This window comes from Phaseolus vulgaris, chromosome 6 (genome assembly GCF_051622355.1).
Source record: "Phaseolus vulgaris cultivar YP4 chromosome 6, ASM5162235v1, whole genome shotgun sequence".
Taxonomy (NCBI): domain Eukaryota; kingdom Viridiplantae; phylum Streptophyta; class Magnoliopsida; order Fabales; family Fabaceae; genus Phaseolus; species Phaseolus vulgaris.
In genome coordinates this window covers 12,117,654-12,130,903 of record NC_143503.1, presented here as the reverse complement: position 1 = coordinate 12,130,903, position 13,250 = coordinate 12,117,654, and positions in this window count along the sequence as shown.

Here is a 13,250-nt window from a genome sequence, read left to right as displayed (position 1 = left end):
TTGAAACAGAGGAGGCCCTACCAGTTGATTGCACTCGATGATCAAGTCGGGCTTATAAAAATTTAAGAAGTAGTAAGTTTTAGTCTTAGAAACAACATACCTTAACCTTGAGCCTCAAGCCTCTTTTTATAGCTTACCTCTTGTAACAACTTTCCATCACGAGAATCTAAACTCAACTGAAAGCATACTCAACAGGAAAATATTTTGTTCAAGGGCACACTCTTACGGTGCTGTAACAAAACCCAATTTTTCCTCTAGGGAGTGCATAAAATAATAACAGAATAACCACCAGGGTACCAACTCATGTACCAACATCAGCTGTTTACGTGGGCACCCTACTCATGGTGCAACATTATTTTTTCCTATACATGCAAATTAACCTCTACGTGCCCTAAAACACATGGGCTTACGTTTAAAAAGAAAAACATTTACTTGACCTAGACCCCATACACATTAAGCGCACCCCTAGGTCCACAATTATCCTTCGCTAACTGCCTAGGCCTTATGGATGAAGGATTACCTTAATTATGCAAAAACATACTTACTCATACAACTAGGGCCCAACTACATGGCCCGCTATACTGGCCCAAAAGCCGAGCTGACCTGTCTGTGCCATGCACCGAGATCTGACTACCGAACGTCGAGTTCTGAGCACTCTGATCCAGTACAATTTCAATAATTTAAAAAAGAAATATCAATCTCACAAACTTTTTCTTCATTTTCCTTTACTTTCACTCTTTCCCCTTAATCTAAATAACCTCACTTTTTCACTTTCTTTTCTCCAAATTCATCATTTTCTTCAATCTCAAATTCATTAGTCAATCTAAACAAAGTATAAAAGAGATACATTAATTGAGTGGATGGTTTTGTTTGGTATATATATGGTTTTGTTTCCTCGTAAGATAATTTCTAAATATCATTTTATATAATTTATGAAAAAGTTAACCAATTTTTTTTTGTAATTTAAAAAAAATCTTTATGAAGAAATATATTCTAACATTTTACCGTTTTGAATTACTCATTAGAACCATTAGAATTAAAGGTTGTTAGGGAGAAAACTTGTTTGTAAAACATTTTTTATAAAAAAAAGGAAGAAAATGAGAAAGAAATGCGAAATCAAATTCTTAATAAACTAAAATTAGTTTATGACGAGTTAAAATAATATTTTCGGAAAACTATACTATAAAATATGTTCTATAAATAAGCTCATAGATAACCTAATTTTAACTTCTAGAAAAACTTACTTCAGTTTTACTTCTTATTTTCTTTTCATTTAAAGATTTGTCTAAACATACCCTATGAAAAATAACTTTTCTTAAATTATTTAGGACTAGTTTGATGCATCATATTATATAATAGCAATAATGTTAATGGGTGAAAACTTTAGTAAGGCAATGTCTAAATAAAGGAGGGGTATTGGGTTGGAGATGTTGGCATTTGAACATCATGACATTTGCAAGTGAACCCAAGGAATCTTATCTAAATGCATATCATTTGTTGGACAAAAGGCCATTTTGATTCCTCACAATGCCATTGGCCACTCACACACTCTTCTTTTATGCAACTAACTTTCTGTTCTTTCTTTTCTGTCTTCTTTTCCTCCATGGGTTATGGAGCAAATGGCACAAACAGGCTTTCATTTTTTTATATATAAAGATAGATTTTTTTTTTTTTCCTTTTGGTGTTGATTGAGAAATGCAAATAGTAGGCATATTAGGCATTGGGATTTGACCTAGGGGATGCTATCTTTTGGTGTTTGTCCCCTAAAGTGTGAACATTTTTCAGTCAAACCCCACTCAACTTTGAATTTGCCTGCCCCCACCTAACTTCTCTCTCTTTTGTAGTTAAGAAGAGATGCCAAAACAATCACTTTCTACCATTATGTTGATCTAGTTATCTAAAGAAGCCCACAATTTATGCAATAAGTGGAAGCTTGTAAGGTCAAAGTTTTACAACATGGACCTAAGAAGCAATTTACAACCTCAAAAATTATATTTGATTTTTTTAAGACAAATGACATTTTGATACCCAAAATTTAAAACACTACAAGTTTGAAGAAGGATAAAGAGGTTTGTGTGAGAAAAAAAAGTGAAAATAGTATATCAAAAAATATAAATAATAACCTCTTCTATAAAATTCTATATGCTTTAATTATTTGATATTTTGTAATTAGTTTTTTTTTAAATTTTCTCTAATAGTATTATCTTTTTTATTGAGACTTTTGATCTAAATGTTTTTGCATAAAATTAATCACAAACACCTAGTCATAATCATAAGTTAAATGAAGAAACTAATACTTTGAAAGTGTGTTGTAAGTACATCTAAATTGACTAATTAGAGAAATGTAAAGAAATATTTGAATTGAGTCACTAAAAACAATATTTTACCGACCTCAACATCTATTGTTATATACTTATAGGTAATTATTGACGGAATTTTACGTCAGTAATTAATAATATTTTTAATTATTATTATTATAAAATTTTTAAAAATAATATTTATAATTTAATTATTATTATATTATTATTAATGTTATTATTGTTTTACCGCAGGTTTGTAATCATTATATAAAAATATTTAATTATCAAGGTATGAATTATTATTATTTATTATATTATTAGTATTTATTATTATATTATTATTAATATTAATATTAAAATTAATATTAATATTACTATCAATATTATTTTAATTATTATTGTTCATGCTGATTGGCCTGGTCGCCGGTCGACTTCAATCCTAAGCTCTGACTCCATCTATCTCTAGTGGAATTTGTGCTTCCCTTTGGATGCTTGAACGCGACTTTGTTGAAACAGAGGGACCCTACTTGTTGATTGCACTCTGACGATCAAGTCAGTACTGCGCTTATAGAAACAAGAAGTAATTAGTTTCAGTCTTAGAAACAACGTACCTTTACCTAAGATCTCAAGTCTCTTTTATAGCCTACCTCTTGCGGCAGCTTTCCATCACAAGAGTCTCTCTCAACTGAAAGCCTGCATATTAAAGATATTATGTTTTAGGGCACATAATCTCTCCTTTTTGGAGTGCATTAAATCTTAACAGAATAACCACCAAGGTACCAACTCATGTACCAGCATCAGGGGTCTAATCTGTTTCACATAGGCACCTTCGGCGAGGCGCTTCGTACCACACATGCGACCTACCCTTCGTGCCCTAGCACACATGGGCTTAGGTTTGGAGGAAGCGTCTTGCTCGATCTAGACCCATACGCACTAAGCGCACCCCTAGGTCCATTACCGTCCTTTGTGATCGCTTAGGCCTTGTGCAAAGGGGGTTATGTTAAGTATAGAGAAAAGAGTTTACATACCTTGAGCCAACCACATGGCACATCAACTTGGCTTAGAAGTCGAGCTGACCTAACTGAGGCAAATGCTGCGCTCCGATCAACGACCACTGAGCTCTGAGTGCTCTGGCCAGTACAATTATTAATACTATTAATGTTAATATTATTATATTTATTAATATTAATAATGTCAAAATTATTTTTCTTATATTTATTATTAATAATAATACTAATTATTTATAATATTTTATTATTATTATTAATTTAATTATTATTAATATTATAATTATTCTTAATTTTATTAATATTATTATTATTATTTTAATTATTTTTTAAATAAAAGCTTTCATGTTAGGCATCACTATGCAACTTGACATCTCAAGTATGCTGACACCTCAAGTAACAACAATCATTTAACATCACATTAAAAATAGATATTATTAAAAAAAGAAAGAAAATACAAAAACATGGGAAGACTATACCAAAACTCATATGTTAACAACAATGATACATAGGTAAACTATATCTATTCATAAAGAATTCTAATAACAGACTAGATGGTAGTCTATTATACTAATGAAAAGATTCTCTATGAATAAATCCTAAATTAGCCAACTTATCAGCACACGCATTTCTTTCACAAAAAATATGAGTAACCCTAAACCTAATTTTCCCACAGTAATTAAGACAAATATTCCATCGATTATGAAGCATCCAAGGAACATTGGTTCTAGCAGTAAATGCATCACAAACCAAAGAAGAATCACATTCCAGCTAGACATTAGTAAGCCCCATCTTTTGAGCTTCCTCCATAGCATGTATAACCCCATAAAATTCAACAACTACAGCAGACTGAACTTTAAGAAACACAGAGAAAGCTCCAATAAATTCCCTCATACTCCCACAGAAAATACCTCCACAAGTAGCAAGACCAGGATATCCTAGGCAACCCCATCAGTGTTAATTTTAACCCAACATGGTGAAGGAAAGTCTCATCTAACAAGAAGAGGACAAAGAACTTTACCAATAAGAGTATTAATACCAAAAAAATTGATCACGTTGAAATCCAACATATCATTCTTCATTGAAGCTTTAGACGAATTTCTCACTAGACGAGTTAAATCTTTAATAACCGAAATAGCCATATAAACCTCAATCTTATCTTGAAAATGAGCATAATTCCTCATACGCCATATCATCCAAATAGAAAAAGTTATCACAGCAAGCTTAATCAATTTAACCAAAGGACTACCATCACTCTTAATAAAAGAAATAAGAGTAGGAAAAGTATGTTGAACCCAACTCCAAATACGCAAAGCATTATAACATTCAAAAAATAAATGTTGAATGGATTCCTCGTGCTTTTCACAAAGCGTACACATAGAACAAATATGCAGACCTTTATTTTGAATATGTTGATCTGTAGGAAGTCGCTCATGAAAAACTTCAAAGGACAAGAGTTTTGGAAGGTGGAAGATATGAAGACTAAATAAATTTACCCCAACCACAGGGAACTCCTGGATCCAAGAAAAAAGTCCTAGCTGATTTAAGAGTGAAACAACCAGACTCATCTAGAATCCAATTAGGAATATCCTGTTCCGCCTTAACCATGATATGACTAAAAAGATGAGGCATCTGCTGTAAAGACAATGAAATATTCCAATCACCATCTGTCCAAAAATGAGAGACCGTATCCGGAATGCTAGCACCATCGGATAATCCTACAATATTTGCTAAAGAAGTAGTACCACACCATTTATCATTCCAGAAATTAATAAAAGAACTTGTACCAACAGTCGAAGAAGTATAATCAAGTATAGTAGAATAAACCATTCGAAACTCGTATTTTGATTTAAGAACCCTGACTTTCAAGAGCAAAGACCAAGGCAATGTTGCTATAAGCAAAGTTCCAAGCAAGCTTAAGAAGATATGCAATATTTTCATGGTGAAGGTTAATAATCTTCAAAACCTCCATTCTCTAGGGGAGAACAAATCGTAGCCCAATTAGCAGTAGTTATACCCTTTTTCAGAATATCACCAGTCTAGATAAAATTTCGACACCACTACTCAACTTGCTTAAGAAGAGAAACAAGTCATTTATACAAATTAAAACTATAAGCTAGAAGACCTGTAATCACCGTATTGACCAACTGAACCCGACCCATCATGATAAGAGATTTACCTTTCCAAGAAGCAAGCTGCAATTTGACTTTATCAGCCAAAGGTTGAAGAAAACGACCCCATGGAGCACTAACAAAGATAGGCATTCCTAAATAAGTGAAAGGCAAACAACCATGACTGCAACAAAGAATACGCTAAATTTTGGTGACAAATCTTGCAGAATTATTCATTGTGAAAAAACTACTCTTAGAATTATTAACATATTGACCCGAGAAATCACCATATGTTTTAAGAAAAATACTCAAATTTCTAAGAGACTTATTATCTGGCCTACAGAAAACAAAAATGTCATCTGCATATAAAATATGAGAGGGGGTGAGAAAACCTTGCGGACTAGCCATATGTAGTATCTTCTTATCATTCACAAGCTTTGAGAGACCTCTATTACGAACTTCCTCTGCAAGACAGAAAAGTAGAGAAGACAAAGGATCACCTTGTCTAACACCTCTACTACAAGGAAAAAACCCCACCAAACTTCCATTTATTCAGATAGAAAGCATAGCTGAATGGAGAATAGTACTAATCCAACCGACAAACGAGGGGTGAAAACCAAAGCGAGACAAAACTAATAGTAAAAACTTCCAACTCAGAGTGTCAAAGGCTTTGTGAATATCAACTTTATAAGTCACATTACCTCCGTGAACCTTTTTAGAAAGCAAGTTAATAACTTCAGAAGCAATACCAATACAATCCTGAATTTGTCTGCCCTGCACAAACCCATACTGATTAGGAGAAATAATTCTGGTAGCCACAAGAGCAAGCCGATCAGCCAAAATCTTGGAAATAATCTTCAATTTAAAATTAGCAACAACAATTGACCTATAATCCTTAATGTATTTAGCACCCTGAATCTTAGGAATAAGAGATACCACATTACTCTTCATTCCAAGGAGAACCCAGTTTTGTTTAAAAACTGTTGGACAACATTGCAAACATTTGTCCCAATAATTTCCCAACAAGAATGATAGAAAACACCACCAAAACCATCAGGACCATAAGAACTATTACCATTAAGGTTAAAAACAACATTCTTGATTTCCAAAAAATCAGGACATTTAATCAACATCATATTCTCCTCAGCAGAGACCAACTCAGGAATATATGTACTAATAAAATCTTCCATATTGTTTGTATCCTGCACATGAGAAATAGACTCAGCATAAAGAGTTTTATAAAGGTCCAAAATATGTTCCTCAATGAGTTTAGGATCCTCAATAACCACATTATCAATCCGTAGACGATTAATCTCACTAGAATTATTACTCCTCTTGACCACAACATGGAAAAAAGCAGTATTTCTATCCCCATCTTTAAACCAAAATATCTTAGCCCTTTCTTTCCAAAACAAATATTGGCAGTGAAGAGCCTAATCAAGCTCCTCCTTAGCGATCTTTTCTTGACATAGAAGCTCATCAATATCATACATACTAGCAGTCTCTAAGGTTTGTTGAATACCAAGTTGGAGACCTTGGTTAAGAAGAACTGCATTGTGAACATTACCAAAAGAATTTTTATTCCAGTCACCGAGCTCAATTTTCAACCCTTTTAACTTTTGTTGCAAAATAAACATAAGACAACCAACAACCTTATTATCCCAAGAATCATGAATAAGCTTCAGACATGATTTTTCCTAAAGCCACATAGAAAAGTAACGAAAATTGCTAACCTTCCTCAAAGATTTACTAGTAAGACTAGCAAGTATAGGGGGATGATCAGAACAATTTTTAACAAGAACCTGATAAGTACAAAAATCACATTCATCCAGAGACACCTTACATAACGCTCTATCCAGTCTTCTATGAATTCTATGCAACCCTCTCCTTCCATTACACTAAGTATAACAAGTACCAATAAAAAGCATACAAGAAAGGTCATTAGAATTAATCCAATCAAGGAATTCACTACAAGAAACCTGATTAGGAGCCACCCCCGTTTACAGTCATCTGCCGAGAGCACAAATTAAAATCTCCCATAATACACCAAGGCCCTATGAAGGAACTAAAATCCCTCCACAAAAACTATCTAGCCACGTATGTGTTAGCACCATAAACACCTGCAAAGCTAAAACATTTATCATGCAAATGGCAAGTTACAGAAATAAACTATTCATTTACCAAGAAATTTCAGACCAGATTAGGACCGAAAAACACCAAAGGTTAGCAAATTTATTAACAATAGGAGACGTAGCCACCAAATGCATATTAAAAAATTTGAAAAGGACTTCAAAAGCATCAGTGTACGTCACCATAGGTTAAGCAAGAAAAACCAGAAGGGGTTTATGTAGTTTAAGTGAACTAATCAACATCTCCATAGTTTTGTGGTTTCCCAGTCTTCTAACATTCTAGAAAAATGAAGAGACCTTCATTGGGACGTTGTGGAAAGAACTGTCTTAGCAATTTTTTTGGATTTACGAGTCCCCTTAGGTGGTTTCCCTGGTTTTCTTTTAGTGCAAACTATTTCCTCCCCAATATCACTGGCATCCTCTTCCATCTCATTAGGATCAGCCCAAAATTTTGAAACAACATTTGTAGTTTCGAAACCATCAAGAGAGGAAAAGTGATTTTGGAAGACCAACGATAGAGCTTTAACATCCCCAAGAGGTTTAGCTCTTCCGAGGGGAGGTATGAGGCGACAAAGATGGTACAATTGCAATAGTAGAGACCTCCACATGATAACCATCAATTAGATTTTTAGTTGGTATGTTAGAACATGCAAGTGATTTAGCCCTCCGATGAGAGGTAGGACACAACAGTACAACCACAGGAGCAAAGACCTCCACATGATGATCATCAATAGGAATATAAGGATCACCTCCCACATCCGTAGATTCCAAACCCTCGAGAGAGGAAAAATGATTTTGCAGGACCAATGATGGGGATGGTACAATCACAATTGTAGAGATCTCCACGTGATGGCCATCAATTGGAGTATTGATTGGTGTGTAGAATCTGCAGGTGATTTAGCCCTCCGATGACAGGTGGGACGCAACAGAGATGGTATCGCCACAAGAGCCCATACCTCCATATGATGATCCTCAATAGGCGCATGAGACTCTGAGCCCTTCGCTTGCATAATGGCAGGTAGCATCCCCTGTTATGGGAAATTCGAAGTGTAAGGGGACAACCCATGCCTGGATTCATGATCTGAGGCATCCTCAAGAGGAGGCATATTAGCAAAATCATCCTGCCTTCCTCCTAGTTTATCAAAAGCAAGGTCGCCCAAGGGGGGCCTACATTAGCTCTGCCAGGAACTTCAATGTTTGTGGGGTCCACCACGAGCTTCGACTGCGGATCTTTCTTCTGATACTCTTTACGTTGTTTAGGAGCCGCGGTCCTCCCATGATTCCGTTCATCAGAAATTATATTCTGAGAAGGTTTATGTTGAGGCCCAGGAACACGATTCTGATCATGAATCACCCGACCTGAGCAAGCTCATGCTCTATCATCTTATAGTGAGAGCAAAAAGGAGGGAGCCATTCATATTCCACACCAAATACAAAAGTATAATCTGGACATTCAACCTAAATGTGATCGAGAAGAGGGGACATCATATCAATATCCACTAGGACTCTAGCAAACATACCCCTATTCTTTCTCATAGTACTCTCATCCAAAGACAAAAGAGTATTAACACCTCTGACGATGGAAAAAATTGACCTTGATCTCCAATACTCCAAAGGAAATTTGTGGATTCGAATTCAGGTCTGAGCTTTGGTACTCTTCATAGTAGCTAGAACAAAGTCTTTTGTCCTGACAAACAATCTTAAGAAACCCGAAGATAACTTCAAGGAACCCATTTTGAGGGTCCATCGCATGTCTTCTAAAGAAGCGAATTCAAACTCATAAAAACCCTTTTCGAGAGGGATTGCTTTCCACGATCCAAGAACCTTCCACACCGACTGCAAATTTTTAGTTAAATCCTAGTGTGTGAGAGGTTTATCTGCCTTAGAAAGAATAACCCGACCATGTAGTGGGTCTTGCAATCCTCAAGGCCAACCAAGTAATTTGCCTCATCGATCCAGACCACAATCATGTCTCCTGTTCTTCCCGGTTGACTCTGATGACAAGCTCTAGCTCCGTTTGTTTCTTCACGAGTCCGTCCTATCTCTTGCTGCTCTGGAACGTAGCTCCGTTGAAACAGATAAGGCCTTACTTGTTGATTGCACTCCGATGATCAAGTTAGTACAGGGCTTATAAGAATTAACAAGTAATGAGTTTCAGTCTTAGAAACAACGTACCTTAACATGGGGTCTCAAGCCCCTATAGCTTACCTATTGTAACAACCTTCCATCACGAGAATCTAATCTCAACTGAAAGCATACTCAATAGAAAAATACTTTGTTCAAGGGCACACTCTTTCGATGCTGCAACAGAACGAAAATGTTCTCCCAGGAGTGCATAAAATAATAACAGAATAACCACTAGGGTACCTGTTGAACCAAGTGGTGTTCAAGCTTTGAAGAATCCAAACCCTTTGTTCAATACTACAAGAGCTGCTTGAAGAACCATGTTAAGGTTCTTCAACAAGGGGAACCTTGGAGTAGTGGAGGACTTCAACAAAGTTCAATACTACAAGAGCTGCTTGAAGAACCAAAATGCACAAGTTAGGACTTGTTCGGTTGGTGGCTTAAGGCTTGATGAAAGGTTGCTAGCCCTAATTGTGACTTGGATTCTAACTCCAAGGGGGAGAAATCATTCAATGCTTACTGAAGAGGATCTGGTGTACATCTTCTGCATTATGAAGAAGATCAGAATTAATTGGATACACATCATCAAAGAGCACATGCAAAAGGCAATAATTATCATTATCCATATGATGTTTTGATTTCTAAATTTCTGCTCTATTTTGAAGTGAACCTAGAGGATGAAACATCTTAGTTGGTCAAGTCAACTCAAGAGTTGAACAATGGATCTCTCAGTAAAATGGGATTCACCAAAGTAGGTGGCAAATGGATTAGCAAAGATGGTGACCTTAGAGCCTCATCTAGTGCTGCTGATCATGACCCTAGATGAACAGATTGAGACAGTACAGAACCAAATCTTTGATCTTCAATATGCTGATGATGATGATGAATGAAGAAAAACAACCGGTTGATGTGTCAAAACAACCGATTGTTTTTGGTGGTTGTATCAGTTTTCTATTTTTCTGCTTTTGGTGTTTTAAATCTGATGTATTGAGAACAATTATCTTGTTCATCTCTTCTTTTTGTCTATTTGTGAAGACAAATAGGGGGAGATATATGTTGTGTTTGATTTCAATTTTTATATTCTGCAAAACAGTTTGGATGAGTGAAACCTTATAGGTTTTTGCTCCTATATTTGTTTGCTCTTTGCTCCTTGCTCTGATATTATGTTCTAAACCTCTATATTTGTTTCTGTGCTAACCAAATATCAGAAGTTCTGTGTTTTTCTTAAAACTGTGCTTTGCAGGAACTGCTTCAGATTCAATCAGGTACAACACAAGCATCAGGGATTTGTCTTCATCAAATAGGGGGAGATTTTTGAACCAAGTGGTGTTCAAGCTTTGAAGAATCCAAACCCTTTGAAGGATGTTGAAGGCTAGGCTGTGCTTGCTGTTGCTGAGCTGTCTTAGATAGGATCTTGGGTAGATTGAGTTTTGTAATCCACTCTTGATTGAATCCAAAGCATAGGTATTCTCAATCTTTTTAAAAGAAAAGTGTTTTTCAAACTAAGTGAAAAACAACCGATTGTTTTGTCGAAACAACCGATTGTTTTATACTTAGGTGTTTTTAGAAAAGATTGAAAACTGTTTTTATGGTTGACTTGCTGTCAAAACTAAAACAACCGATTGATTCGTGGAAACAACTGATTGTTTGTTTTGGTACCATAACAAAAAACTGTTTTGTGCTTTGGCTGAGCATTAAATGATTTTCTAACTGTTTACGCTCCAGTTTTTAATGCTTTAACCAATCCTTAAATGCAATGAATAGTTTGTTAAGATTTGATAACAAACAACATCTTTGAATATATTCAGAAAAATAGTTTTGAGTTTTATGAACTTACACAAGATTTTGAGATTTTCAAAGAGTTGAGATTGCTTAGAGATTGAGATTGATCAAAGAGTGTGAGATAGGATTTCTGCTTGTATTGATTTCAAAATTGCTTCTGTAACAAGTGTAATCCTTGTATCTGTTGAAACAAGAATCTTTGTGTGTTTGCTGAGAAGTGTTGTGTGTTCTTGAGGGGATCAAGATCAGCAATCTTAGTGTTGGTGTGTTGGCCAAGAGAAGTGTGTTTCTTGAGGGGATCAAGGTCACTTTCTTGGTTGTGTTGTAAGTGATCTAGGTTTGATTGCTTAGTGGAATTCCTCAGTGGTTTCTGAGAAGACTGGATATAGCTCTGGGTTTAGAGTGAACCAGTATAAACATTTGTGTCCATTCTCTCTATCCTTAATCTCTTTAAATTCAGTTTTGATATTTGCAAACTGGTATAAACAACCGATTGTTTCTGCGAAACAACCGATTGTTTTTCTGGTGTTGTTGTTTTTGCTTTGAGTTTTTGGCAAACTGAATTCTTTATCATTTGTTTCTCGAGATAATTTCATTCTTGACTTAAAAGTTTGCGAAAACCATCTTTAAACAATTCACCCCCTCTAGTTTAAAGCCATCCTTTCTAACAGTACCAACTCATGTACCAACATCAGGGGTCCAGTCTGTTTACGTAGGCACGGTCTCAGTGGTGTTACACTACTTTTCATTATACATGCAACATAACATCTACGTGCCCTAAAACGCATGGGCTTAGGTTTAAAAGAAGATACTTACTTGACCTGGACTCCATACGCACTAAGCGCACTCCTAGGCCCATCATTACCCTTCATTAGCCGTCAGGGCTTCATGTACAAATGATTACCTTAATTATACAAAAATGGACTTACTCATACCACTGTGACCCAATTACATGGCCCATTATTCTGGCCCAAGAGCCGAGCTGACCTGTTTGTGTCATGTACCGAGGTCCGACCACCGAGTGCTAAGTTCTAAGCGTTTCGGTCCAGTACATCTCCCTTAATAGAAGGAGTAGGTAATTCGAACAAAGGAATGTCACATGTAGTTCCCAATGCCCGAACAAAAGTTTTGCTTTGGCCGGGCATAGCATATACGTTCTCATTCGGAGATACTTCGTGATCCTTCAAACAATTCCATGGGATAAGGAAACCCTTAGAACCCTCCGCATTCCCAACGGCTAACAAGTAGCCGCTAAGAACCGCACCGAGCACACACCACACCACCGTCGCACATCAGCCGCACTAGAACGCCACATACTCCAGACCATCGTCGCTCTACCGCCTCCACCCAAGCTGTCGTGCGTCCATCGCGCAATGCACGCAGCCGCACTCATGCCCACTGAAAGTCGTCGTGCGTCCAGCAACAGCCAGAGGACGCGTGCTCCGTACAGCCAAAACTTTGTGCCACACGACTTCGTGCAGAGTTGCTGCCCCAGTACTTGTGCGTCACCACGAGCCTGCAACGACACCGAACGAGCATTGCCGCACAACCGTTGTCCACCGCCGCACTAGGGTTCCTATTTTCGCACACTAGGGTTCCTGTTTTCGCGCACTCCTTCGAAGTCATTGCATTATTATAACTCTTGAAATTACTCAATTATCATACAAAACATATCAATTTATTACACTCGGTGATTCAAAATATGATGATTCACAAGCACACATGATATCTCATATTATTACATGCATATCAAATTTAAGTATTCAAATAAAACATCAAATATGTCTCACTCAAGCA